This window comes from Cupressus sempervirens, chromosome 3 (assembly GCF_028749045.1).
Source record: "Cupressus sempervirens isolate cs-2001-9-10 chromosome 3, ASM2874904v1, whole genome shotgun sequence".
Lineage (NCBI taxonomy): Eukaryota > Viridiplantae > Streptophyta > Pinopsida > Cupressales > Cupressaceae > Cupressus > Cupressus sempervirens.
The window spans coordinates 992,893,306-992,903,105 of NC_143120.1; positions in this window are offsets into that span (position 1 = coordinate 992,893,306).

Consider the following 9,800-nt stretch of genomic DNA (forward strand, 5'->3'; position numbering starts at 1 on the left):
GCATCCGCACCAAAAGTTGTGAAAAGGAAAGTTTCTCCCATGGATGCCTCTACCTCCAAAAAGAGGAAAGCCCGTGCAACTATTGTAGAGGAAAGCTTAGAGGAGGCATCTCCGCCATCACATGAAACTACACTTAATTCTGAAAAGAGGAAAGTTGTTGATAAGGGTAAGAAACCAATTTCTACTCCACGAAGAGTCGCCAGAATTTCTAGGGTAAATTTGAAGACTGAACCTTCTGTGCCACCTGCTGAACCTCCTACATCACCTATTAATGTTCAAACTCGAGTACTTACACCTGCATAGTCACCAAAGCACAAAATACCTACTCCTAAACATAATAGTGATCTTGAGGAAATTCTCCAAAGACTAGTTAGTCCTATAAATACTGATAGTGATACAGATTCCTTAGAAAGAACAGTGTCTGGGTTTGAGCAACAAGTGGAAGAAAATGATAGTTTATTCAGAGGAATACCCATCGAATCCTCAGGAAATAGTTCAAGAAATTGTTGAAACATTCCAAGTTAAAATGGCTATTGTGTCTTCTCCTGCAGTCGTTGAGACACAAGAAGAAGTTGTCAATCATGTTGCTCATCAACCGCATGAGGATGACAGCACTATCGCTAGACCGAGTGTTAATCCTTCTACTAGCCACTTTGATGATAATCATTCTATTATCTGACATCATATGCCACCCAATATTCTTACTCCACTATCAACTAGCCTTAATGTTTATCAGCAATTTCAGTGGGAAAAAGTAAATTGGGATCTAGAAAGGAAACAATTGCTCAAAACCATTAAAGAATAGGCATGGCAAATTGAAGAAAAAGATAGTGAAATTAAGGTCCTACAACAACATGTTGCTAAAGAAACAAAACTCATTCTAGAAATTTTGAGTTGCAAGTCACCATCTCTTGTTTATACATTGTCTTTAAAAGAGAAAATGGTCAATTTTCAATTGTCTTGGGTTATTCGGGGGTTGAATCCTTCCTTGAACACACCCCAAGAGTTTTATGCAGCATTTAAATTAGTTCCAATGGCCCTCCAAAATCTTCTTTACGAATTATACATCCATAATCTTGTAGTGCCAGATAACAAAGATTGGAATTCACTGTTGTATGTAGGAGATGTGCAGTTTAGAGCCATTATGTCTTGGATGCAAAATGAAATCAGTCAAGAAAGTCAGGCTGCCCCATATAGGGAAAAGGAAATGTTAGAATCATTATACATTCGTCCCAAGCTACAGAATGCTCATAGAGTATTCTTTGACTGGCTCTTCATTAACAGTAAACCCAGTGATGCTGCTAAAATTCATCCCGTACGAGAACATGCATTCCTAAACTGGGAGTGGCATTGTTCTGCAATTGCTCCTGAAGCCATACGAGCCTCTATTCAAAGGTGGATTCGATTATCTGAAGATCTGAAGACAAGGGAGTTACACTCACCTCAAAACTTGGAATTAGCCACCTACAAGATGCCTAGGTATGTGACATTGGCCAAGAATCAGAATAGCTATTGGGTCCTTCTTTGCTTTCAACCACCTATACTACTGCATCCCATGCTTGGAAAATATGAATCATTTTTTGATTATAATCTGAATCATGAGGAATAGAAATGGGAAAGATTGAAATAGGACCATGGATACTTCAACTATAGGGCTCACGAGTTAGGGGAGAAGATTCCTAATGATCTCGGGTTAGATATGCAAATCAAGAACTTGTGAATGCTGAAGGGACCAGCATTGGGGTGGTTGGGGGGGAAATGATGGCACAGAACAATAGATGATTTTTAGCCCCTTTCTATGAACATTTGTCTATATCTTGTTAAAACTTATCATCTTTTAAGCCTAGTATTTTGAACCTTTCGATGTATAAAGTATGAACTTATGGCATGAAAATGATAGTTGATATTATGTTTTAAAAGGGGGTTCATTATTTTAAATCTTTCTTCATGTATATTTAACATGGGTAGGTCTTCCTACAACCGAAAAGATTGTGGAACCGTTACTTGAATGGTTAATGCTTTTCTTATAAATTAATGAATATGAATAGATGTCGTCGAAAGTTTTGTGTGTATCATTGATGACCACAAGAATTCAAGCCGAGCGAGAATCCACTAGATGACCATGAAAGACTCGCATCGAGGAAGCATTGGTTTTAATGGACTTGGCGACAAAAATCAAAAGGGACCTATTTTCATGGATGACAAACAGGAGCTGACAAAGTGGTTGAGCGAGAAAGTAAGCATTGAAGCAGTCAGTTAAGCATGCATGGAGTTGTTATAGATACATGGATTCCTAGAGGATGGTTTAAATCAAAGGAACAAATCTAGCATCCTTTGTGCTCTATATTTATGGGAATTCAAGGAATAGTTAATGCTTTTATGTTTGCATGTTGTAACAAACTATCCTTCAAAGTAACTCATAAATTTAGGAGTTTTTCATTCCTTCTTTTCAAATAAGACCTTGTCTGTATTTGAAAAGGTGAGAAGAGGAAAATAATAGAAGGATTATAGAATTGTTGGTTATCTATTTTTTATGTACCACTGCATATTTGAATGAATATATGGTTTGCTAAGTTCTTACACTTCTATCTGAGCTTATCTTTCCTTCATTCTTCTGTGGGGGCCCACACAAAAGGTAGAGTTTACTTTAGTCATTAGGAGTTGTTCAATTTTCTAAGCTAAGTGTAGAACTGTTGTTCCTATAGCCACTGGAAACAGAACCAGTTCTTTAAGCATTTTCATTTTTGAGACAAGTATGTACATTTTAGATCCTTTGAAGATACCTTGCTTCCACCAGTCTCTAATTTGTTCAAGAAAGTTTAGGTCTAAAAACCACATTTTTTCACATTTGAATAAATTTTTAACCAGTTTCAAAGGTTTAGAAAATTCAATTCTAACCAAGAAATGATCTGAAATAGCTATTAGAAAAATAGAGGAAGAAACGTTAGCATTAATTTCACTCAATTCTCCTTTGAGGAAAAACCTGTCGAATTTCTCAGCAATGTATGAAGAGTGCTTCCTTCTATTGTTCCATGTGTAATTCCCATTACTAGACAAGATGTCAATCAAATTTTTGGAGTTACACCAATATTTAAAGTCTTTAGTGGCTTCGAAAGATTGTTGAATAAGTTTGAATTTTTCATCGATATTTAAAATGGTATTAAAGACTCCTCCTAAGATGATTAGGTCTTTATCATAATTATGATGAATATAGTGATTTCATCCCACAAGATTTTCTTATCTATGTTATAGGTAGGACCACATATATTTATTAGGACAAATTGAAAATTAGTTCTGATGATTTTGACTCTACTACTTAACCAATTGTTATTTGATTTTAAGATATCTAGAGATACTTTCATGGGGTTACAGATGAAGCCTAAGCCTCTTGAAGCCCCTCTAGATTTTTGTAGTTTAATATTCCGGCTACCTAACTTTTTTTCAAACTTTGATCCTTATAACTTGTTTAACTTGATTTCCTGTAATAGAATGATTTCAGATTCAAAAAAATTTAAGTTTTGTTTTAATAATCTCTTTTTACTAGGGTTGTTTAAGCCCCTAGCATTCCAGGTAGTGATCTCCATGTTTCCTTGGGAAGGATCTTCCCCTTCCCTATGTTTAATAATTGGCTGATCCTTTGTTGTTCTCTGGCCTATCCATCTGCCTCTTTGAGTTCCTTGTAGGATTTTCTATCTCTTTTGGATTTCACCTTACCACACTTAGTGGATTTGTTTCCCTCTTGATTCATATAAATACCTAGCTATTCTATATTATTATGTGCACTTAATGCAATTTTAGATTGATTTCTTTATGTACCTACCTTATCTTCATTTACCAGTTCCTGTAATAGTTGCTCCATAATACTCAAGTGAATGTTTATGGTTCTATCCTCTACCAGAGTTAGCTTTCTAAAGTCATTCCCTTCAAATTCCTTACCTTGAAAATTTATTGGAACATCCCTAATAAGTTGTGAAGTTTCCTCGTCTTTGTCACCACCTTCAATATTTAATAGATTTCTACTTAGGTCTTCATAGGTGTAATTATCTCCTCCTAATTTTAAGACTTTTTGTATTAAGATCTCCTTTTGAGCATCACTGCTCTTGTCAATGTTCTCATAGCTAAAAACTTCAATTAATTCCTCAATCAAGGATTCTAGATTGTCCCTTTCAACCTTATTTAAATTTAGATTGTCTTGCTCTAGTTCCCAGACCGAGTCTCTATGTAGAAATTCATGAAAGTCTTGAATTAGTGGCCTATTTGTTATACTCAGTTCGCTACTCTTCTCCTTTTGAATGCTACCAAAGGGGGCTTTATCTTTAGATTTAGTTGGTGGTGATTGCCAAAATTTGGAGAAACTACTATTTGATTTTTTACTAATGTTTCTTGTCTCTATCCCATTCTTTCTTGTCTGAATCTGAGGGGATCCCTGAACCTCTTCTATATTCTTGCATAACCCCTTTGTTGATTCTACCCCAACAAATAGAAGGGCATTTTCTGTTTCTTTTATGTTGCTATCACCATCATCCAGCTACTTCTTGGATAGTTGTATCTTCATTTTTTCTTAAGACTCTTCCTTTTTTATTGAAGCACTACTATCCTTATTCATCTTGGGTTTCCTTGAATTCTCCTTGGATTTCCTAGTGTTGACTATGAACCTCTGTGACTTCTTGATATCCATATCTCTTTGACTATTTATATCAGCTCTATTGGAATCTTTGGGTTTTTGGTTCTCAAAGGGAGTCTACATTTTTGAAGGAGGGCTTGCACTTTTTTATACCCCACTGTCTGATACATCTTCTTTACATTGGTTGAAACTTGGTCCTTTACTTTTTCCTTTTTCTCTACCCTGACCTCTCATTGTTTTATTTGCTTGCATTGCCTCTGGAATTTTCATTTTCACTTCCTTAAGATCCATGGGGGCATTATGTTTAGGAACTAACTGAGGAGTTGTTCTTTTGGGTTCTTCTGTGCTTGCTTTCTCGTATTCTTGGTTCTGAGCAGAACTTAATGGAATGTCTTGGAGAGAATGAATTGAGGCTTTCTTCTATGTGGACTGCCTTTGAAGCTCCTTTTGTTTTCTTATATTCATCAGTGGGAAAGTGCCTTTAAGATCTATTTTTAGGTGTAGTTTTTTAAATGTAATTTTAATATCATTATCTAGTCTTATGATTTAAAAAATTTTGCCTTCATATTTGTGAAATTTAAGGCTATATACTGCTCTATTAGTTATTACTTTGATTTGGTTAGAATCTTGACTATTGATCTTGCCTCTAATCAGTAGTTTGATATTGTTACAAACTTGAAATCAAGAATCCGCATCTATCAATTCACCCAATGAAGCCCTTAATTTTTTGATGATTTCAAAATGTAGGAGCTCCGATGGTAGGGATTGTCTCAAAGTCTAACATCTCCTCCTTACAATCCGAGGTCCATTCAAAAAATTTCGCAGCATAGCCTTTAAAGAAACATTTAGAAACAAAAAGGAAATCGTTTTTAACAAATTCATCACTATAGTGCAAAAATACTAATCTATCTGAATAGTGAGAAATACTTACTTGATATTCATAGAAGTCCTAAACTGACTTGCAGAGGTTGAGTAATGCACACTTTGGCCCATTCCAATATGTGAATATGCCCACTTCTTTTCATTCTTGCTAGCAAGCTTCCTTATGTGGTTGTTGATAATGATAGTATTGTCAATGGGGGAGGGGGAGAAATAGGGGAGGGCCTAGACTTATGGTTAATATGATCCAATGGAGAGGCAACGCAGAATCTAAGATGGGGTAGGAAATAAAAGTTAGGTGAGGCATAAGGGGATGAAAAGGAAAAGGGCTCAGGGATCCCTGGTTGGGCCTTGATGGTCTGATCTGCAGCACTATTCGGGAAGAACCCCATTTTCTTAAAGCCTAAATACTTAGTGAGGTTGAAAAACCTAATTTGGCTATCTAGGGTAGCCACAAAGAAGATGATAGGGTGATAACTGCGAGCACCCGATGGGAGGGAGGGCCAAAAAGAATTGAGTCTGAGATGTCTGATGGCGAGCCTTTATGCAATGCTTGCTATCTTTTCTGATTGATGAGGCTAGGGGATGGACTTGATCAGGTCCTGAATGAATTTTTTTTAACTGATTGGTATAGGCTGCTTTTGCTCTTTATACCTATTTAGAACCTCGAAGGTGCCGTTGTAGGAACTTCTGTCCAAAAATAGAGATTCTTCAGAATCCAACGGTACACGTGTGGCGTACTGACAATTAGAATCAGAAGCCAATTTTAGTCGTTTACATGCAGCATAGCCAATTAGAATCTTTTACATGCAGCATAGCCAATTTTAGTTATGTTTTTCACCATTTTTGCGTAATAGGTTAGAGAGATGAGCAGGGAAGTAAAGATGAGCATCAGAGGTCAGTTATGAATTGGGGAGAAAATAAAATAGGAGGAGATTATGCTTTTGGGGGATATCAGTGACTGGAAAAACAATTGGAGCAGGTTCTCTCTTTGTCGTTTGAGTACTCAAAATTGAGTTGTTTTGATGTATGGAAGCTTGAATTAAGTAGTTGTTGTCGCATTCTAAATTGGAAGTTTGGCGTATGTGGTAGTTTTTTTTTTTTTCGATACAACTGCAACTTGTTTGTTTGATTTTTTTATCTTCATTTGCATGCAGTCTCCTTAGAAAATTTTTGAACAAAATGGTCAAAGCTTGGGTAAAGTAGACTCGTGAGCCGTAACAGGGCTATGCAACAATTTTGTTGCACTCAGTGAAGCATTTGGTGCCACTAGAATCATAACAAAAACTTGTGATTTGAAACCCCCAACTAGCAAGAAATAAATATTTTTTTGAGAAATCATTCTTCACCCAAAACAATCTGGCGGTGTGCTTGAACATAGGTAGGTGGAAGAACAGAGTTGATAGGATAAACTTTCCCTCTCGGACTTGAAAAATAACAAAATAGATGAAATCATTAAAGATTTTATGGTGAACCAAATGATAAAGAAACAAAAGAACAGAAGGGAACAGGAAATAATATGGGTAATACTGCTAATATGGGTTTGGGTTTGTTAAGTTTCGTTTGCTAATATGGGGTAGAAAAATCGAAAGTCAATGTATTCGTTTGCATGCACGGCAGCCATCTCTACATTTGACCCTCTGCAAACAAAAGATTCATGTTATGTATAATAACTTTCAACATAATGAAGAACAAGACAGCCCACTTCACTTGATATATGTAGACAAACTATTAGTGGTAGTTTGATTTGATTTATGTAGACAAACTATTAGTGGTAGTTTGATTTGATGAGAATGTGAGTCAGACTGATGATGGTAGAATATTTAGATTAATGAGAGTTTTGAATTAATGAAAACATATTATGTTGTAATTAAAATCAATCTTCAAATATAAAAGCCGCAATGTCACAATCAACTCTCACACTATTCTACAAATGACTATTTTTAAAACAAAATAATCCAAAAGTTAACTGGTCCCTATTTTAACAACGTATCCCTTTACATCTTGTAGTTGTAGCATTTACAATTTATTGTGACTCATAATGATATAATAGCTAAATTCAATTCAATACAGCCATACTCTCAACATAGAACAAACATTAAAAAAATTAAAACTTTTAATAAAGCTGAACAAAATAAGATTTCATAAAAACCTTAGATTTAAGATATTTCAATCCTTGAATATAACATCAATTTATCAGACCTTGGCCTTTAAATTATAAGAATAATGTGGAAGTAAAGTCACGGTCTTACAAAACGAATATTTGGTAAGCTCGATGCGTAATCATTTCAATTCCAGCTTTCCGTATGGCGCTTATGCCGTGTGCTTATTGTCTAAGCTTTTTTCAGAATGTCATTATTTTATTCCCCCGTGTCTCTACGTGGTCGTAATTTGTGAATTTGAACAAGTTCAACTTGCGTCCGCCCCGATTTTATATATTTTAGTAATTAAATACATAAAGTTCGGAATCATTTAGGTGAGGTTAAATCTACATACACAAGATGAAAACTGTGAGAGAGAAATATGATGGTATCTATTGTTTTCTAGTGATATCACAATAGTGAAATATATAAAAATTTATTTTTCAAATAAAATTGTTAAGGCTAAAATTGTATTTAATATATAAGAAAAGTATTATACATGTACAAATCGTGAACATGATAAATGATGTATATGATTAGATTTAAATTGAGAATTAATTTGAAATAAAGAATTTGGTTAAGATTATAAAAGAAAGGAAAGTGACAATTCCAATTTTAATAAATTATGTGGGCTTTTAAAGTGATTTATGTTAATCACTTTATAATCTACAGAATAAATGTTAAGAGAAAACTCTGTATTGGTATACATGCAAGCATTACACTGAAAACTGTATCTAATACATCAAAAACATTACACTGGAAGGAAAGATTTCATTGGTGGACTGTAGTGTTTGGTTTTTGGTTTTAATTATGTATATTCTTCAATCAATAATGCATAGTTATTTAAATTATATTCAATTATCATATATTTTATAATGCGTCTAATAATACACAAAGTTTAGGATCATACTTCTATCTTTATATTGATAAATTACTGAATACGATCCAAAATATTATTTTCAAGTAAGCTTGATGCATCACTAGATGCGATCAACTAAACACATCAAACTTAAGTGATTAAGAAAGAAGAACTCAGACCAACTAATGATATATATTATTTAAAAATGAGATATTTGAACTTTGTAAGAATGATTTTGAATGAACAATCATAACAACAAACAGGGGGGGAAAATGAAACTTTAATTGAGAATGGCATTCAAGAACCACTCTCTTTTTCATGTTAATGGATCACTAACACGATCTAAAACATCATATTCAACTAAACATAGGCTACACTAGTCGATGATCACTTTCCTCTTCTTACTAATAGATCACTGAACGTGATAAAAATATAGATGGAAGCTATTATACACTCAATGAACACTGTTAATCACTCATAACTACTAATCATGCTATATTTTGTTTGATATATCAACTACGATTTCGAATGAATAACAAAGATAATAATGCCGCTTCACCATGAGTTTTTATTTCCACAATGCTGCTCCAGGTAGATGTCGCCCTACAAGCTGCCTGTCCCCAAATTCTAGTTTGTTGAGTTTTAAACTACAACATTATTCTTCTATCTTCTATTAAACTACATTAGGGTTTCATTTGTATTCATGCATGTCTAACCTGAACCTTTCTAGTCCATTCTACCAGTATTCTATCAAAAAAATCACATTTCATAATTTGACTTGAAGATTAAAAACAAACCAGGTATTCTGTAGCAGGAATAAAACTTCAAGTTGATCAAATAACCAGCTTGTTAGATAAACCATCCTTTATATTTATTGCATTAGGGAAAAAAAAATGGACAGATCTATATATTTTTGCATCTTAATTATCTGAAATTTTTATTATAAATAAAATGCTTCTTAGCAGTAGCAGAGTTTTAACCATGCTATCCACAAGATCTCAGCATTTTCAGTTCCAATTTATTTGCAGCTTCAATCATATGTTTTCAATCAGTATCCAATTTTTAACAAGTTAAACCTATCATTTTCTTTAAAATCTATAACTTACTTTTCCTAATTAGCAATTATATTTTATTTTTAACATATCATTATATTAAATTGAATGTTTTATTGAAACATTTGGTAATTATTTATTGAAATAATTGATAATTATTTTTTAATATATGACTGAATATTTTGTTAATATATTTAATTTTCTTTGTATTTTTTAATATTATTTTTCATCTTACTAATGAGTTT